The sequence below is a fragment of the Aotus nancymaae genome, unplaced genomic scaffold (genome assembly GCF_030222135.1).
Source record: "Aotus nancymaae isolate 86718 unplaced genomic scaffold, 86718_ANA_hifiasm-v0.15.2.pri h1tg000067l, whole genome shotgun sequence".
NCBI lineage: Eukaryota > Metazoa > Chordata > Mammalia > Primates > Aotidae > Aotus > Aotus nancymaae.
The window spans coordinates 22,138,561-22,159,207 of NW_026988482.1; the positions used below are offsets into that span (position 1 = coordinate 22,138,561).

At 43.3% G+C, this 20,647-nt stretch overlaps 1 protein-coding gene across 2 annotated transcripts in view; it reads left to right on the top strand.

Annotated features, from left to right (window-relative positions):
• Positions 1-142: 142 nt before the first annotated feature.
• LRRC2 (leucine rich repeat containing 2) overlaps positions 143-20,647 on the top strand; it is an 82,536-nt gene continuing 62,031 nt past the window's right edge. Inside the window, exon 1 of one of the 2 annotated variants that reach the window (XM_012473843.3) lies at positions 143-238. The gene's annotated coding sequence lies outside the window, so the exon portion shown is untranslated. Of the gene's footprint in view, positions 239-276; positions 295-20,647 lie in introns of those variants that run through there. The other variant, XM_012473842.3, reaches the window with a different exon arrangement.

Consider the following 20,647-nt stretch of genomic DNA (forward strand, 5'->3'; position numbering starts at 1 on the left):
TGAACTACGGCGGCCGCGGAGGCCCGTCCGATTGCTGCTCCGCACTCCGGGCTGCTGGCGGCATGCGCGCTTGCCCTGGCCTGGTTAGTGTGTAGCCGGCCGGCGAGGCCTGCGCAGTTGCGGTGGCCGGGGAAGATGGTGGAGGACGGTGCGGAGGAGCTGGAGGATCTGGTGCACTTCCCGGTGTCCAAGTTGCCTAGTTGCGGCTACGGAGTGATGGAGGAGATCCGGCGGCAAGGCAAGCTGTGCGACGTGACCCTCAATGTACCGCGGGCTGGGCGGCAGCAGGCTGAGGTGAAAGGGGTCGAGCGGGCAGTAAAAAGGGGCGGGGGACAGGGAAAGAGGTCAGCAGGGAGACGTGTGGGGAGAAGAGGTTTGAGGGGGGCCGAGTAGTGGGGAGAGAGGTGCCGAGCAGGAAAACGGGATAGGGGCAGAGTGGAGAGAGGAAGAGGACAGCCTTTCAGTCCTTGGAAAGAAAGGTTGAGAGGTGCGCCGCTTAGGCCCTCGGAGTGGGAGACATTGGGGTGACAGCCTCCCTTTTCTGTCATACAGACAAGAGAAAATGGACTTACCTTCTATGGAGGCAGGGGCAGTGGCCGCCCCACGTGCTGATGGGCACCACTGAAGCACCTTTTCTTGTCACCACAGAAATTTCTTTGTGCCTCTTGAAGTTGGCTGTGCTGTTGTAGAGGAGAAGGCTTCTCCTTGGGAATCATTGCCTGCCCTTAATTTTTGAATTACTGCTTTGTCTCTTAAGAGCTTTTAAAATGTGATCTGGAAATTTTTTGAGGTGGGAAGCCACCCTGCCCCACACTTGAAGGCACCACTCACCACAGCCACCACCACCACCACAAAGGTCCCTGGGGCTGGGCCTCTTGGCTGCGTGGGGAGAGGAATGCTGACTGACATTAAGAGGGAAAGATATCTTAACCACCTGTTCCCCACCAGCATTCTGGTCGCAAGAGCCAGCCTCCCTCCTGTGCCTGGGTCCTTTCATGTGGAAGAGGTGTACTGTGCTGCTCCCTGGCCAGGCCACCGAACCATGTGGAGCCGTCCGGTTGGGGAAGTAATGAGTGGGGCTCCTTGCTGGGCTTTGGCTGGAAAGCGCTCAGCATCTGTGGGTGATCCCTGTTTAAAAAACAAGCAGGCCAGGCGCGGTGGCTCACACCTGTAATCCTAGCACTTTGAGAGGCGAGAGGATCACTTGAGCGGGGGAGCTGGAGACCAGCCTGGGCTCTGTTGGGAGACCCTGTCTCTACAAATAACCAAAAATTGGCTGCGCATGGTGGCCTGTGCCTGTAGTCCCAGCTATCAGGAGACTGAGGTGGGAGGATCGCTTGAGCCTAGAAGGTGAAGCCTGCAATGAGCTGTAATCACACCACTGCACTTCATTCAGCCTGGGCAACAAAGCAAGACCCTATTTCTCCTATTTCTCTTTCTCTCTCTCTCTCTCTCTCTCTCTCTCCCTCTAACTCTCTTTCACAGACACACACAGAGAGAGAGAGAGAGAGAGAGAGAGAGAGAGAGAGAAAACAAAACTATGCAGAGATCCTTTTGTTCTTATTTTCTTTTTTTTTTTTTTGAGACAGAGTCTTGCTCTGTTGCCCAGGCTACAGTGGACCGATCTCGGCTCACTACAACCTCCCTCTCCTGGGTTCAAGTGATTGTCCTGCCTCAGCCTCCCCAGTACACATACCATCACACCTGGCTAATTTTTTTCTATTTATAGTAGAGACAAGGTTTCACCGTGTTGCCCAGGCTGGTCTTGAACTCCTGAGCTCCAACAATCCGCCCGCCTCAGCCTCCCAAAGTGCCAGGATTACAGGCGTGAGCCACCGCGCCTGGCCTGCTCTTCTTATTTTCTACATAGTTATATATATACACATATATACACATATATATATATATATTTTTTCTTTCTTTCTTTCTTTTGAGACAGAGTCTTTCTCTGTTGCCCAGGCTGGAGTGCAGTGGCGCATTCTTGGCTCACTGCAACCTCCACCTCCCAGGTTCAAGTGATTCTCCTGCCTCAGCCTCTGGAGTAGCTGGTATTACAGGCACATACCACCATGCCCAGCTAATTTTTGTAGAGACAAGGTTTTATACCATGTTGGTCAGGCTGGTGACCTCAAGTGATCCACCTCCTTGGCCTCCCAGAGTGTTGGGATTACAGGTGTGAGCTATCAACCACTGTCCCCAGCCGGTAGTATATATTTATTAATAATAATTTAATGGAGTTTCTTTTTTTTTTTTTTTTTTTTTTGAAACAGAGTCTCACTCTGTTGTCCAGCCTGGAATGCAGTGGTGCAATCTCGGCTCACTGCAGCCTCCAGCTTCCGGGTTCAAGCAATTCTCCTGCCTCGGCCTCCTGAGTAGCTGGGATTACAGACGTGTGCTATCATGCCCGGCTAATTTTTGTATTTTTAGTAGAGACGGGGTTTCACCATGTTGGTCAGGCTGGTCTCAAACTCCTGACCTCATGATCCGCCTGCATCAGCCTCCCAAAGTGCTGGGATTACAGGCATGAGCCGCTGTGTCCAGCCCAAGTGTTCTGTCATACTCTCCTGTTGCTGCTTCTGTCGCCAATGGTAAATGAACTGATTTTGGGGGCTACCATGTGAATTAATTTACCTCAGGTCTACTGTATTCATCCTTAATGGCATGTCATCTTTTCTATCTTTCTGAATTTTAGGGAAAATGTGAAAGTGAGTATTAGCAGGCATGTCACATTCTCAAAATTCACTGCCAACCCTTGAACCTAGGCTTCATTTCCTTTTTGGAAATATTTGCAATTTAAATTCAGTGGGAGCCTGTCGGATAGTGAGGTAGAGGTATGACAGAAAAGAGTAATGTATTCATTAAAACAAAAAATCACATTCTGTATCTCTGATGGCTTGAACCTGTTATGAGAAAAAGGCCATGGTCCTTTCCTTGTCAAATCATTTTATCTTAAAAGTTAGGAGGATTGTAGTGCAAGACTTCTTGGCATACAGCTTGGCCTAGATAGAGAGATTTGGGTCCACGGAAGCTCTCATCCCCTCTTCCCAGAGTTCAATTTCGTTTCCTTTGCTCTGGGCTGCCCGGAGCCCAAGGCTCAGGCAGCATTGTCTGATTCATCTGGGTCTAGCCAGTTGGATACACTCCCTAGATTTAATGAGTTTTTCTTCTTATTCATGAGATTTGGAGCCAGATTCATATCTTTATGTTTTTCCCCTAGGCTTCTGTAGGCATCGAAATTCGTGTATTTCTATTCTTCCTTTATCTTACACATTTATTTTCCTTTTGACTGACAGCAGAATGAGGTCATCATACCTGAGTATTATTCACAGGCCCATAAACTTAGAGGAGAGAGGAGCTCCCTATATAGACACACACCCTTCGTTTTGCAACCACTGATAAATGGTTCCTGAAAGATCTGCTGGCATTAGTCTTCTCAGCATTTTCCCAAGGTCCCTGCCAAGGTTTTGAACCTGGCTCTGAGAATTTAGTCCTCAGAAGGAAATTTTTTTTCCATGGGTGAAAAGTACAGTATTAGAATATTTCCTTGTGACCCACTAAATTTCGGTACACAGTTTTCATGAAATTGGCTTCAAGAGCTACACATCTGGAATCTTGTCTAATTTGTTGTCACTACTGGCTTTGTGATGAAAGAGTAGGTGGAGAAGGATATGAGGAAATGAAAGGGCTTGTTGATGCATGCCATTTTTATGTTGTGTATAGTACAGTGAGTTACACAGCGTTAATTATAGAGCTAGAATAATCATATTAAAAGGAGCTGCAGTCTGGGCATGGTGGCTCACACTGGTAATCTCAGCACTTTGGGAGGCAAGGTGGGAGGATCACTTGTGCCTGGGAGGTTGAGGTTGCAGTGTGAGCCATGGTTGAGCCACTGCACTCCAGCCTGGGAACAGCGTGACTCTGTCTCAGAAAAAGAAAAAAAAGAATTGTAGAGGTTCTCTGTCAAAGCTATCATTTTTCATGTATACACATGGACAGAGAGTATGGAATGAATGGAGACTGGCAGAGGGGGAGTGGGTGAGGAATGAGAAATTACTTACTGGGTATAATGTACGTTATTCGGATGATGGTTACACTAAAAGCCCAGGCTTCACCACTATGCAATAGATCCATGATCAAAACTGCACTTGTACCCCTAAATTTATACAAATAAAAACATTTTTAAGCCATCATTTTACAGATGTAAAAAAACCCTGAGACCTAGAGCTATTAAGGGATTTGCCCATGGCACAAAGCTCTATCTGCTGAGATCTAACACAGCTGTTTATTGGTGGAAGCCATGCTTTTACGTCCTGTCAGATTATTCACCTGCCCTGCTGATGTTATGAAGCAGAGTAGGGAACAAAGCATCCTTAGTGTCATTCTTGAGCACAGAGGGCAGTGATGTGAATATCCAGATGCCACACCAACATTTTATTTCAGGAGAGAAGAAAGATGCAGGCTTTTTCTACTGGTGTTCTAGACATACGAATTCTTGACTGATTGTTGAAATGACATTGTATTGGATAACTTGTGCTTCTGAGTATTGTTCATTCCCAGGGTTTTCTACTGACATTTTTCATGTAGTTAGGTTTATCTCTCTCTGTGTAGTTAGTTTTGTCTTTCTGTCTCTCTCTTTTTTTTTTCTTGAGACTCTTCTGTCACCCAGGCTGTAGTACAGTGGTGGGATCACAGCTCACTGCAGCCTCAAACTCCCTAGCTCAAGCCACCCTCACACTGCAGCCTCCCAAGTAGCTGGGACCACAGGTGTATGCCACCACGCCTGGCTTTTTTGTAGAGATGGTGCCTCACTTTGTTGCCTAGGGTGGTCTCAAACTCCTGGGCTCAAGTGATCTTCCTGCCTCAGCCTCCCAAAGTGCTGGGATTACAGGTGTGAACCACCACACCTGGCCCAGCCTTGTCTCCTTTTTAATGAGCAATCAGAACTGAGAGGAAGAACGTGCTCCTTGTGGAGCACAGCACTTGTTAGAAGAATTTCATATCATCAAAAATTCAGTTTTAATCTCTTTCTTGTTCAAGTTATGTTGGGGATAATGCCGTTAAATTTGTACACCAATTAAGTGAATTAGAGAGCTTGATGCTGGCTGACATGAGGGTGGCAAAGAAAGTTGGAGATACAGTCTGAACTATCCGTTACCAACCAAGCAACATTCACCACGTTCACCCTATGGCTTCTGGAGCTTGGCTGGCTGGCTGGCTCGCCGGCTCACCACGTACATCTAAGAAGCCTGTACTCAGGGATGTTTCTTAACTGCAGACAGTTCCTTTATTATTCTGTACATGAGACTCCATTGTTTGCCTGTTAGCCCCACTTGCTTTAGCTTGTAAGCTAGTTGATGGAAGATGAGACCACTTTGTGTTTCTAAAAGTGTGTTCTTCCTTGCCCTTCCCAAATTACAAGCATGGCATCTAACTTTCTACTTTCGACTTGTTGAGTATTGGCACTCTCACTGCCTCTTTGGCATGGAACCAGCCAGCTGGCCTGTGGTTAGCTTAGGAAAATCTTAGGAAGAACATCCAAGGAGCTGATTACATCACTGCTTTTTTCCAATTGGGGACAAAACTGGGTGAACCAAGGTGTGTGAACTAAGAGGTGAGTTGACAAACATTTTCTGTTAAGGACCAGGTAGTAAATATTTAAGGATTTGTGGGTAAATGGTTTCAGTTGTAGCTACTTAACTCTGATCCTGTAGTGCAAAAGCAGCTATACTCAATACATAAATGAATGGGTGTGGCTGTGTTCCAGTGAAACGTTACAAAAGAAGCATGAGCTGAAGCTGTTGGCCGTAGTTTCCTGACCTCTGTTATATACTAATAGGGCCTCTAAGGCTTTTGGAATAGGTTACAATTATTTATTGCCCTAGCATGTACTTCTGTAGTTTCGACACAGTATTTAGGAATTGAAACATTTCTTGTTAAAGAATACAAATGAACCAGAAGTGAAAAAAATTTTCTTAGCTTACTGCAGGTGATCATGGGACTATACTCATTAGTGAGTGAGTAAGTGACATAGAAATTACTGTTAAATTTAGCATCTCATTTGTAAAGCCTTGGAGCTCTGCTGGAACTTGAAGCAGAATGTTTCCAAAGTCTTAACTAAAGACGCCATGCTCCCTTTCTATCTCAGTTGAAGCTGAGGATGCTTAGCTGCTTGCAGAATGGCAGATCAGAGGGGACCCTGATGGCTCTTATGTTCCAGTGGAACAGATAATCTGTGTTCAAGGCCTTGAAAGTAAAGGTCAGAGCTTAGGCTTTTGGCAGGCAAAATAGAGGATCTGTAGTTCAAATATGACCCAATATAATGGTATATGTGGGCAGAGTGTTCTGAATAGCTGATCAGAACACAAAAATGCTTTTCATGCCTGTAATCCCAGCACTTTGGGAGGCTGACCAACATGATAAAACCCCATCTCTACTAAAAATACAGAATTAGCTGGGCATGGTGGCACATGCCTGTAGTCCCAGCTATTCGAGAGGCTGAGGCAGGAGAATCGCTTGAACCTGGGAGGTGAAGGTTGTGGTGAGCCGAGATTGTGCCATTGCACTCCAACCTGGGCAACAAGAGTGAAACTCTGTCTCAAAAAAGAAAAAAAATGGTTTTCAAAAAATAAGCTCAAGAACAGATACTTGTACACCAATGTTCATAGCAGCATTATTCACAATAGCCAAAAGGTGGAAGCAACCCAAGGGTCTACCAGGATAAACAAAATATGATATATGGCAGGACGCAGTGGCTCATACCTGTAATCCCAGCACTTTGGGAGCCCAAGACAGGCAAATGGCATGAATCCAGGAGTTCAAGACCAGCCTGGGAAATATTAGAAGACCTTTTCTCTACAAAATATGCAAATATTAGCCAGGCTTGGTGGTACGTGCCCATAGTCCTAGCTACTTAGGAGCCTGAGGTGCAAGGATCACCTGAACCCTGGAAAGTCAAGGCTACAGTGAGCCATGATTACACCACTGCACTCCAGCCTGGGCAACAGCAAAACTGTCTCAAAAAAAAGTATATACATTCAGTGAAATATTATTTAGCCTTTGAAAGGAAGGAAATTCTGCTGTGACATGGATGAACCTTGAAGACATTACACCAAGTGAAGTAAGCCAGTTGCAAAAGGAGAAATGTTTGTGTGATTCCACTTATATGAGCTACCTAGAATAGTAAAATTCATGAAGACAGAAACAGAGTAGTGGATGCCAGGGGTGGGAGGAGGGGGGAAATGGGGAGTTACTGTTTAATGGGTACAGTTTCAGTTTTCGGGGATGAAAAATTCTGGAGGTGGATCGTGGTGATGGTTGTAGAATGTACTTAATGCCACAGAACTGTACACTTAAACATGGTTGAAATGGTAAATTGTATGTTATTTATATTTAATCCAGTGTTCAAAAGATAGATAATTAGCTAAAGACTTGTTACCAGGTGGGCGAGAGAGATTGCTTCTAAGTACTTTGTGACTGTAGACACTAAAAACAGAATTTGTCTCTGCATTCAAACCCAATGATTAGAAACATCTGATGCTAAGGAGTAATCTTTCCTACTCTATTTTTGTATTGTGGTGCCTCAGCTGTTAAGAGTCGAATTGTATTAGCTCAGCCCTGTAGTTGCACTTCAAGTGGTCACTTAAAAGGAATTGCCTTCTAAGAGGTACATATTTAGGAGATGTGGATGTGTTGTGAGCTTATTTTTCTTGAGTTGATTTGTAAACTCTAAATGTCGTGTAACCTTGACAGATCTATTCTGAGGACCTGCAAAACAAGCCATGCTAACATGTCTTCTAAGTAAAGGTGTGTTGGCATCCTCTGCAAATTACAAATACATTTGTCCTGTGGGTCCTCATACTCATTATGTCTAAAATGAACATCCTTGCCCATCTTTTGTTTCCTGTGTAAGGAGGGCACACAATCCATCTAGTCATGCAAGTTGAAACTCCAAGGCTGACTTTGGCCCATCCTGTCTTACGTGTATTTTGTGACACTTATTACAATAGTAATTATATAAGTATTTATAGTGTTGTAACTTTACGAGAGCAGGGCTGTGACTGAATTATTTACTGAGGTATCCACATAATAGGTGCTCAGTAAACCACTGTTCTAGTTGAGATTCTCTTCACCTTTTACCTAACCCAGGGTTTCTTTAACTTTACTAGCATGTTAAGAGAATTCTGTTTTTTTTTTCCTTTTGAGATGGAGCTTTGCTTTTGTTGCCCAGGCTAGAGTAAAAGGGCGCGATACCGGCTCACCTCCACCTCCTGGGTTCAAGCGATTCTTCTGCCTCAGCCTCCTAAGTAGCTGGGTTTACAGGCATGTGCCACCATGAATGACTAATTTTGTATTTTTAGTAGAGACGGAGTTTCATCATGTTGGCCAGGCTGGTCTCAAACTCTTGACCTCAGGTGCTCCATCTGCCTCGGCCTCCCAAAGTGCTAGGATTACAGGTGTGAGCCACTGCACCTGGCCTTGAGAGAATTCTTACTGACCCTCTAGGGAATGAGCCTTGTGCTGCTCACAGATTGTTTTTCCTCAAGCTTAGCTCTGATCTTGTTCTGCTCTGAGTGCTTTCTCATTTCATTTTCATTCAACAGGGTGCTCAGCAGGTATGTCAGCACCTTCCAAGTGCCAAGCACTGTTCTAGGTGCTGGCGATGCAGCAGTGAGCAGAGTAGGCCAAGCCTTTTTGAGTATGAACTTACGTTCTAGTGGAGTGGCAGACAATAAAGAGATGGAAATGTCCAGTGGTGTTCAGTGCCATGAAGAAGAGTAAAGCAGGAGTCAGCCTCTCTGAATAGAGATCTAAATGAAGTGAGGGAGCAATCCACGAGGATATCTGAAAGCAGAATATTCTAGGCAGAGGGGAGAGTAGCACGGAGCCCTGAGGCAGGAGTACACTTGGTGTTTTGGAGAAACAGCAAGAAGCCAGAATGGTAAGAGTGACCATGGAGAAAAGTGGAAGGACATGAGGTCAGAGAAATAGCTGCCCAGATCCAGCACAGTTCCTTGCATGGTACAATATGGCTCAGTAAATACCTTGTGAATGAATGCATGAAACCAAGCAATAATTATGTATTTATGAATGGAAGAGTCAAGGCCAGGCGTTAGAGGTAAATAAGATATAGAAAGTTAGGGTGCATATTCCATGGTTCGTGAAGACAGCACTGCATTTTGCTTGCCCTCTCCCCTTCTGCGGTTTAGGAGAGATGATGATAATGGCCAGAGCCAAAAGACAAATTCTGACTTGTTCTTGAAGGAAATTCTGTTCTGCACACAGTGACAATCAGAGGTTAGAAACTTGTCAGCAGAGTTGAGCCGAGCTGCTTAGCTCTTGGTAGTTGTAAACGGTGCCTCTGCCTCCTGTGGGGGAAAGCTTGCGTTTTGCACGTATATGGCCTAGCATTTTAAGTAATCAAGATGTCTGAGGGGTAATGGGAATGCAGGAGCAGCAGGTGGTGGCTGGTTTTCTGTAGGATTTAGGAGAGGACTGCTGATTTAACTGAATCTCTGATTATTCTAAGCTGCTCATAGAAATCCGCCAGTCACTGCTGCTCAGACGTCAGAGAGAGAAGCTTAAGCGTGGTCTGTTGCTGACAGCCATTCTGGTTGACTTCTCTAAGACTGCCAGCTGTATTCTTGAGATTCAGAGTCCTGCAGATGTGGCCCCTCTCTGCTATTCTCCCCTGCTTATCCATGGTGTCCTCCTGCATCAGCTCTCCTCTGGGGCTTTGCTCTAGTGTTCCTTTGGCTCGGAGTATCTGCTCACATCGGCCAAGCGGGGCCCTATCCTATCCATGCTGCAGGCTTTCTTCCATATTTTCTTCCTTTCCTTTCTTTTCTTTTTCTTTCTTCCCTTCCTTTCCCCTTCTCTTTCTCCTTTTTTCTTTTCTTTTTTCTTTCTTCAGGGTTTCGCTCTCGCCCAAGCTGGTGCAGTGGTGCAGTCATAGTTCATTGTAACCTCGAATTCCCGGGCTCAAGTGATCTTTCCATCTCAGCTTTCCAAGTAGCTGGAACTACAGGTGTGTGCCACCACACTCAGTTAATTTTTTTTTTTTTTGGTAGCAGGCTGGTCTCGAATTCCTGACCTCAAGCAATCCTCCCACCTTGGCCTCACAAAGTGCTGTGTAGCCACTGTGCCTGGCCCCTTCCATGCTTTCGTTTCTCAGGGGACCCACACCATCTTTCTTGTGCTCTGTCCTATCACAGTGGGGGGCTGTGTGAAGTCCCATCCCTCTGAAGACAGTCTTCTCATACCCCTCCAGGTGTACTTCATCCCGCTTTCTTCCATTGTACCTTAACCCCTCACTACTCAGTGTTGTTATTGGACTAATAGCATCAGCATCACCTGGGTGGGGGCCTGTTCAAAGTGCAGAATTTCAGGCCCCACTTCAGACCTACTAAACTAGAATCTGCTGCTTCTTACATCCTGTGAACACTAAAGTTTGAGAAGCATTGCCATCACACATTGCTCCTACTCCCCTTACCATTCTGAACAGGATGTAGATATGTTAGAGTGTTTTTGTTCCCCTCTAGAGGTTGAACTCCTGAATCCTGAGCCATCTCTTATCTAGTATAGTTCTTAGCATGTTTCAAGCACTTAAAAGTATTTGCTGAATTACCCTAACCGACCCCTGACATTATGTTTGAGATGCTTCTTCACTTAATGCTACAGAAGTGCACTTCACTGTGCTTGGTGCTTTGTAGGTGCGTGAGACAGCCTGCTGTGAATGGGAGTCAGCCTCTGTCTTTGGCATTTATAGATGAGGGGGAAGATGGATATGCACCAATTATTAATAATTATGAAACAAGGCAGAGTCTGATGAATTCTGTAACTGCATAGGCACCACCAGAGGCCTAAGGGGACATCAAAGGAGTAGCCGATATTTACAGTTCTGACTGTTTCATGGAAAGGATGGTATTTAGTTGGTACATTGCAGGATGAATAGGACTTAGGCACAGTGCAAAGAGGCATTCCAGGCTAGGGGAGAGTGTTCAGGGACCCAGGCAAGAAAGTACACCTACACCGTTTCTCAAATAAGTAAGACATACAGGAGCAAGGTGGAAGGTGGGATTGGAGAGGTAGGTTGAGTGTGAACTCCTTAAGTTTTCATGGCGGGGAGTCTAGACTGTTAAGATACACCTGCAAATCAGTTGAAGTTGGTGCAGTTACATGTTCAGCAGTTCCTGAGGGCTGTGCCCTCTCGTCTTCCTCCCTCTGCTCCCATTTGACCTTGCTGGATATGGGTGATAGAAAGTTGGGGGAGGGTTTAGAAGAAGTGGGAAACAGCCTGAATGTTTTAGCCAGCTGTTTATATGGGACTTGATCCCCAAGTCCGTTTTTAGTGTCAGCTGGTCAGCTACTTCCTTCGTCACCCTTTTCCTGTGTTACCACCTAGTGGGGCACCCTAAAGCAGAGAGACCAAAGCTTACAGGTGTGAGCCACTGTGCCCGGCCTCGTTGTGATTCCATCAACAGTGTTCAAAGAGTGTGCTCTAAAATGCCATCAAAACCACAGACTGAGCCAGTATGTTTTATTATACTTGCCATCAGTTTCTTAACCCCAAGTGTTTGTGAGGGCTCATCATTTCTGCTTGTGGTAGTATTATATGAACCTGTGTCTCTCTGCACATATTCCAGGCCGGCAGCCAGGTGATCAGCATTCAAGGTGAAAGAAGAATTTCCCCACTTCTATTTCCTTATATGCCATCTTGTTAGAAACCCACAAAGTAGCTAGTGTGGTTTGTTTATTTCTTCAGGACTGGGAATACACTGTTACCCTGGGAGTCAAGCCCTCTACAAATTTACCCTAAGCCTCACCATCTTATTCTTGAGCCTTTTACTTCAGCCAACTGAATTTTCAGATGAGATGAGAGGGTCATGCTTTTCCACCTTTGAGCTCCCACTTTGACCAGCTCTGCCAGTCCTAAGCCAGAAGGTCAACAGTTAAAAAGGAGAAGTAAAATTCATCAGAAATTTTGTTGCTTGTTTATATCTCAGATGAAGCCTATTTTTAGATGAAATAGGCTTTAGAATTCATTAAGTACAACTCAGTATGAGGCACTGTGTTAAGTACTAGGATATAACCTTCTTTTCTTTGGGAAGAAGGTTCAGTCTGGATGGAGAGACATTCATTAGGGACAATATAACGTGTGCTATAGTGGAGGCTTGTACCACGTGCCACAGGAAGGAGAGAGCTGACTGCCTGGAAGTCAGAGAGGCCCCTCAGTGGAGGGAACCTTTGAGCTGAATCTTCAAGGATAAGGAATAATTCACTGGGCATAAAAATGAGGGAATAAGAATCCAACCTTATAGAACAAGACAATTTCTGGGAATTGCCAACAGTTTAGAAGAGAGTCATGGTGGAGGATAAAACTGGATGGGGGTCAGGTGCAGCGGCTCACACCTATAATCACAGCACTTTGGGAGGCTGATGCAAGAGGATGCCTTGAAGCCAGGAGTTCAAGAACAGCCTGGGCAACAAAGTAAGACCCCATCACTACCAAAAATTTAAAAATTAGCCAAGCACATTGGCATGTGCCTATAGTCCCAGCTGCTTGGAAGGATTGCTGAAGCTCAGGAGTTTGAGGGTACAGTGAGCTATGATTGTGTCATTGTGCTCCAGCTTGGGCAAGAGTAAGATCCTGTCTCTAAAAAAAGGAAGAAAAAGAAAAAGGAAACTTTTTAGGGTTTGGATCTGACTTGTAGGCAGTAGGGAGCCTCCCAAAATGGGGATCAACATGACCAGACTTGACTTATTCTGAAACATCATTTATTCAACAAGTACTGAATATTAATTGCCTGATGATTCCAGGAAACATAAAACATACTAAGATTGCCCCTTTGGTGAAGCTCATGTTTTAGTAAGGATAGGTAAGTTAGTTATGTCAGGCCACCACTATTTGCTCTTGTCAAGGTTACTAACGACCTCCACAATACGGAGCTAATTCATAACCACACAGATCTCCATGTACCACCCTTTATAGTCACATCCAGCCCCCTCCCACCCACCAAAATCTCTGACAACCATGAATTTGTTATCTCTCATTTTGAAAATGTTATATAAATGAAATAGAGTTCATGATCTTTTTTTACCCAGCCTGATGCCCATGAGGTCCATCCAAGTTATCGTGCGTATTGATCTTTTTTTCTTTATGTTTCTGAATAGTAGTCCATGATATGGTTGTACCATAATTTTTTTAACCATTTCCAACCACTGAAGGACATTTTTCCAGTTTTGGGGTATTATGAATAAAGCTGCTATGAATATTCATGTACAGGATTTTGGGTGAACTTGTTTTCATTTCTCTGGAATAAATGCCCAAGAGTAGAATTGCTATGTCATACTGTTTATGCATTTTTAGTTTTAGAAGAAATTGTCAAACTATTTTCCAGAGTAGTGATATCATTTTGTATTCCTATTGGCATATAGGAGTATGATGGTTAATTTTTTGTGTCATCTTGGCTAGGCAGTGGTGCCCAGTTGTTGGGTCAAACACCAGTCTAGATGTTGCTGTGAAGATATTGTTTTAGATGTGATTAACATTTAAATTAATAGACTTTAGTTGAATGCAGTGGTGTGTGCCTATAATCCCAGCTGCTTGGGAAGCTGAGGCAGGATTGCTTGAGCCCAGGAGTTTGAAACCAACTTGGGCAACATAGTGAGACCCCATCTCATTTAGAAATAATAATAAATTAGTAGACTTTCAGTAAAGTCAGTTACCTTCCATAGTGTGGATGGGCCTCATCCAGTCTGTATAAGGCCTTAAAGAGCAGAAAGTGAGCCTTCTCCTGGAGAAGGAGTTCTGCCTCAAGATTGCAAAATAGGCTGGGTGCAGTGGCTCACTCCTGTGATCCCAGCACTTTGGGAGGCTGAGGTGAGAGGATTTCTTGAGCCCAGGAGTTTGAGACCAGCACAGGCAACATAGTGAGACCCTGTCTCCACAAAAAATACAAAAAGTAGCCAGATATTGTGGCACATACCTTTAGTCCCAGCTACTCAGAAGACTGAGGCAGGAGGACTGATTGAGCCCGAGAGGTCCAAAGTGCAGTGAGCCATGATTGCACCATTGCACTCCAGCCTGCGTGACAGAATGAGACCCTGTCTCAAAAAAAAAAAAAAAAAGAAAAGAAAAGATTGCAAGATAAAAACCTACCTAAGTTTCCTGCCTGCTCACTTGCCCTGCAGATTTCTGACTCAAGACCATAACATCAAATCTTATCTGAATCTCCAGCTTGCTAGCCCACACTGTATATTTTGGATTTGCTAGCCCCCACAATTACATGAGCCAATTCCTTAAAATAAAAATAAATTTCTTTCTCTCTCCCCCAACCTCCTCCCCCTCTCTCTCTCTCTCTGTCCTTCTCTCTTTCCCTTCTCCATTTCCTTCTTCCCTCCTGCTGTCTTCCCCTTTTCCTTTCTCTCCCCCGTCCCACTCTTCTCCCTCACCTTCTCTCCCCACCTCCCTATTTTTCTCTCTCCAACTTCCCCTCTCTTCCCTTTAGTTCTATTTCTCTGGAAAACCCTGACTAATATGAGTGACCCAATTCTTTTGCATCCTCACCAGCATTTATATATATCCTGCATAATCTCCACATGTACCCCAGAACCTAAAATACAATAAAAAAAAATATATATATATATACTTTTAAATTCTCTTTATTTTTATTTCTTAGTAGAGATGGGTTTTGCCATGTTGCCCAAGCTGGTCTTGAACTCCTGGGCTCAAGACCAGCTGGGATTATAGGCATGAACCACCACACCCAGCCTAGCATTTTATATTATCAGTTTTTTATTTTAGCTATTCTGTGAAATCTCATTGTGATTTTTTTTTTTTAAGACAGAGTTTCATTCTTGTTGCCCAGGCTGGAGTGCAATGGTGTGATCTCAGCTCACTGCAACCTCCACCTCCCAGGTTCAAGCAGTTCTCCTGCCTCAGCTTCCCAAGTAGCTAGGATTACAGGATGTGCCACCATGCCTGGCTAATTTTTGTATTTTTAGTAGAGACAGGGTTTCACCATGTTGGTCTTGAACTCCTGACCTCAGGTGATCCACCCACCTTAGCCTCCCAAAGTGCTGGGATTACAGGCGTGAGCCACTGCACCCGGCCTCATTGTGATTCTGATTTGCATTTTGCTAATGGGTAATGATGTTGGGCATCTTCTCATGTGTTTATTTGCCATCTGTTTATCCTTTTTAATGAACTTCTTCATGTCTTTTGACCATTTTCTCGTTGGGTTGCTTTTTGTGTTTTTATTGTTGTGTTTTTAGAGTTCTTTATATATTATAGATAGAGACATCTTTGTCAGGTATGGAGCTTGCAGATATATATTTTTAGTCTGTAGATTGTCTTTTAATTCTAACTGGTTCTTTCACAGAGCAAAATTTTTTCATTTTGATTTAGTCCAATTTATTTTTTTTTAATGGACTGTGCTTTTGGTCTCATGTCTGAGAACTTTTCATCAAGCCCTAGGTCATGAATATTTTCTGCTATGTTTTCTTCTAAAAGTTTTATAGTTTTATGTTTTATGGTAAAGCTATGGTCCATTCTGAGTTAAGGTTTGTAACAGGCGTGAGGTGTAGGTTGAAGTTCTGTTGTGGTTGTTTTGCATATGGATATCCAATTGCTGGAGCCCTGTTTAAAGTTGAAGAAACTCTTTTCTCCGTCCAAATGCTTTTGTACCTTTGTCAATAAGCAGCTAGCCATGCTTGTGTGAGCTACCTCTGGGTTCTCTATTCTGTTCCATTATTCTTTGTTCCTGTCTCTTCACCAATATGACACAGTCTTACTGTAGCTATATAGTTGACCCTTGAACAATGTGGGGGGGTTAGAATGCTGACCCCTGCCCCCAGTCAGAAATCCAAGTGCAACTTTTGACTTCCCAAAAACATAATTACTAATAGACTACTGTTTAGTAGATGGAAGTCTTACAGATAGCATAGACAGTCAATTTGGTTTTTTGTTTGTTTGGTTGGTTGGTTTTCTTTTTCTTTTTTTTTTAAGAGAGAGGATATTCCTCTGTCATCCAGGCTGTAGTGCAGTGGCATGATCACAGATCACTGCAGCTTTGACCTTCCAGGCTCAAGCAATTCTCTCACCTCAGCCTCCTGAGCAGTTGGAACCACAGGTGTACACTACCACTACCATGCCCGGATAATTTTTTTTTTTATTTTTTGTAGAGATAGGCTCTTGCAATGATGCCCAAGCTGGTCTTGAATTCCTGGCCTCAAGCGATCCTTCTACCTCAGCCCCCTAAAGCAGTGGGATTACAGGCGTGAACCACCGTGCTCAGCTTATTAACACATATTTTGTATTTTGTATGTTATGTGTATTATATACTGTATTCTTATGATAAAGTAAGTTAGAGAAAAGAAAATGTTGTTTAAAAATCATAAGAGGCCGGGCGCGGTGGCTCAAGCCTGTAATCCCAGCACTTTGGGAGGCCGAGGCGGGTGGATCACGAGGTCAAGAGATCGAGACCATCCTGGTCAACATGGTGAAACCCCGTCTCTACTAATACAAAAAATTAGCTGGGCACGGTGGCGCGTGCCTGTAATCCCAGCTACTCAGGAGGCTGAGGCAGGAGAATTGCCTGAACCCAGGAGGCGGAGGTTGCAGTGAGCCGAGATCGCGCCATTGCACTCCAGCCTGGGTAACAAGAGCGAAACTCCGTCTCAAAAAAAAAAAAAAAAAAAAAAAATCATAAGAAAGAGAAAATATATTTACTATTCATTAAGTGGAAGTGGATCATCATAAAGGTCTTCATCATAATCATCTTCCCATTGAGTAGGCTGGGAGGAGGGAAGGACAGGGGTTGGTCTTGCTGTCCCTGGTGACAAAAGCAAAAGAAAATCTGTGTACAAGTGGACCTGCACAGTTCAAGCCGGTGTTGATGTTCAAGGGTCAACTGTACATCGTTGTTTCTGTCTGACTTTTTTGCTTTTTCAGTTCTCCAAAATTTTTTCTATACAGTACCAATTCTTTTTCTACCATTTGTTTTAGTTTCAGTGCCCATATCATAGAAGAGTCCATGTCATAAAAGAAATCTTGAATAATTGAAACCCTTTTGCCAAGTTGTCTAAAGTCAATTTGTTTTCTGGCACTGCTTCTTCTGTGCCTTCTTCCTTGTTGTCCAGCACTGGTTTGGGAGCTCTCATCTCTATCAAGTTGTCTTCTGTTAATTCCTCAGGTATAGTGTCAATTAGCTGTTTAATTTCTCAAAGATCTGTATCCTGAAACTCTTCAAAAAGGTGACGACCTTTTTGCCATATTCATGATCTCTTTCATGATTTCCTTGATTGGCTCTGTCATAAATCCTGTCAAGTCATGCGCAACATCTGAGCGTTTTCTCTAGCAAGAACTTACTGTTTCAGTCTTGATGGCTTTCACAGCTTTTTCTGTAACAATGATGGCATCTTTCATGGTGTAATCCTTCCACACTTTGATGATGTTCTCTTTACTAGGGTTCTGTTCCATAGCATTGGCAATGCTTTCTGTAGAGTGCTATGTGTAATGAGCTTTAAAGGTCCTGTGACACCCTGATCTACAGGCTGAGTTAGAGACATTGTGTTTGGTGGCAGGTACTTTGATGCCTTCAGTGTTGAATTCTTGGGATTCCAGATGGCCAGGGGCATTGTCCAATATCAAAAAACTTTAAAAGACCATCCGTTACTGGCAAGGTACTTCCTGACTTCAGTGACAAAACATCAAAGGAACCAATCCAGAAAAAGTTTTCATTGTCCTTGTCTTCTTGTACAACCAAAAAACTGGCAGCTGGTGTCATCCTTTTCCTTCAAGTCTCAGGGCTTAGCAGCTTTATAGGTAAGCTCTTGTTCTGTCACCTAGGCTGGTTTAGATCTCCAGGGCTCAAGCAATTCTCCTGTGTTGGCCTCCTATCTTGGGATTATAGGCATTAGCCACTGTGCCTGACCAAAATTTTATTCCCTTTTTAAATGGACTTTTATTTTATTATTATCATTATATATGGAGACATGGCCTCACTCTGTCACCTAGGCTGGAGTGCAGTGGCACGATCATAGCTCACTGCAGCCTCAAACTCCTGGGTTCATGAGATCCTCCTGCCTTAGCCTCCCGAGTAACTGGGACTACAGGCACATGCCACCATGCCCAACTAATTTTTTAAAATTTTTTGTTGTTGAGATGAGCACTACACTCCGTTCGTCAGGCTGGTCTCGAACTGCTAGCCTGAAGTGATCATCCCACCTCAGCTTCCCAAAGTTCAACTTTTTTTTTTTTAGAGCAGTTTTAGTTTCACACTAAAATTGAGTGAAAGATACAGAGATTGTCCTTATATCCCCTGTCCCTACATACACGCATACGATGGCTAATGATGTTGAATGTCTTTTCAGGTGCTTACTGGCCATTTGCACTTTATTCTTCTCATTCAAAATTGTTTTAACTATTCAGGTTCCTTTGTCTTTCATATAAATTTTAGAATAATGTCACCTATATCCATAAAGATAGGCTTGCAGATTTTTATTTGGCCTCCCAAAGTGCGAGGATCAGTTGAGGCCAAGAATTTGAGTTTAGCCTGGGCAACAGAGCAAGACTCCATGTCTTCAGAATAAAAAATTAGCTGGACATGATGGTGCACATCTTATAGTCCTGGCTACTCAGGAGACTGAGGTAGGAGGATTGCATGAGCCCACAAGTTTGAGGCTGCAGTGAATTATGATTGTGCCACTGCACTCTAGCCTGGGCAACAGAGTGAGACACATAAATCCAGAACATTGGTTTGTTAGATTTACACATAAGTATTTTTTTTTTTTAGTGATTGTAAATTGCATTTTAAATTTTGGTTTCCATGTGTTACTTGCTGGTATGTGGAAAACACAACTGATTTTTGTATGTTGATCTGGTGTCTTGTAACTTTGCTGAACTCACTTATTAGTTCTAGGGCTATTTGGTTTTTACAGATTGCTTTGGATTTTCTACATAAACCGTAATTCAGGCTGGGTGCCGTGGCTCACACTTGTAATCCCAGCACTTTGGGAGGCCGAGGCAGGTGGATTGCTTGAGCTCACAAGTTCAAGACCAGCCTGGGCAACATGGTGAAACCCCATCTCTACGAAAAAACACAAAAATTAACTGGGTGTGGTGCTGTGCACCTGTAGTTCCAGCTAGTCGGGAGGCTGAGGTGGGAGGATGGCTTGAGCCCAGGAGGTATAGGTTGTAGTGAACTAAGATTGTACTACTGCACTCTTAACTTGGGTGACAGAGGGAGACCCTGTCCTCAAAAAAAAAGAAAAAGAAAAGAAAAAAACCCCATAATGTCATCCACAAATAGGGATAGTTTTATTTCTTGTTTGTATTACTTTTATTTCATTTTGTTGTCTCACCAAGCTTGCTAGAACTTCCAAGAGTGTGCTAAATAGCAGTGGTGAGAGTGGACATTCTTGCCTTGTTCAGCATCTTAGGGATGAGCATTCAGTGTTTTACTAGAATACTAGAAGTTTTTTGTAGATGTTCTTTATCAAGTTTAGGAAATTCCCCTCAATTCCTAGTGTTCTGAGAATTTTTAATCATGGATGAGTGCTGAATTTTGTCAAGTGTTTTTTTTCGTTTTTTTTTTTTGCATGGAGAGGTTTGTGTCACCTCTTTTTTGTTCTTTATTCTTGAGTCTGTAAATATATGGATTACATAGATTTATTTTCAAATACTAAGTCTGCCTTAACCTGGAATATACCCTATTTGGTCATGGTATATAATTATTTTTATATATTGCTGAATTCTGTTTGCTGATATTTCGTTAAGGATTTTTGCATCTATATTCGTGAGGATATTGGTCTGTACTTTCCTTTTTTATATTGTCTGTCTAGTTTTGGTACTAGGTTAATACTGACTTCATAATACGAACTTGGAGTTATCCCTTAATCTTGTATTTTCTGGAAGAGGTTGTTTAAAATTGCTATTAATTCTATTTTAAACATTTGGTAGAATTCTCTAGGGAAACCATCTGAACCTGTATATATATATATATACATTTTTTTTTTTTTGAGATGGAGCTTCGCTCTTGTTACCCAGGCTGGAGTGCAATGGCGCTTTATCGGCACACCGCAACCTCCGCCTCCTGGGTTCAGGTGATTCTCCTGCCTCAACCTCCTGAGTAGCTGGGATTATAGGCACATGCCACCATGCCCAGCTAATTTTTTGTATTTTTAGTAGAGACGGGGTTTCACCATGTTGACCAGGATGATCTCGATCTCTTGACCTCGTGATCCACCTGCCTCGGCCTTCCAAAGTGCTGGAATTACAGGCGTGAGTCACCGCGCCCGGCCCTGAAGCTGTATATTTCTTTTTCAAGTATTTTAAAATTACAAATTTAATTTTCTTATTAGTTATGAGGCTATTAAATTATTCCCCCATCTTAGATAAGCTGTCATTTTCAAGAAATTGGTCTATTTCATCAGTTGTCAAATTTATATGTAGAGTTGTTCATGGTATTCCCCTGTTACCATTTTTATGATTGCAGGGTCTGTAGTATTATCAACTGTTTCATTCCTAAATTGGTGATTTGTCTTTTCTGTCTTTGCCAATTTTATCGATATTTTCAAAGAAACATCTTTTTGTTTCATTAGTTTACTGTTTTCCTGTTTTTAATTTCATTGTTTTCTGCTCCTTTTA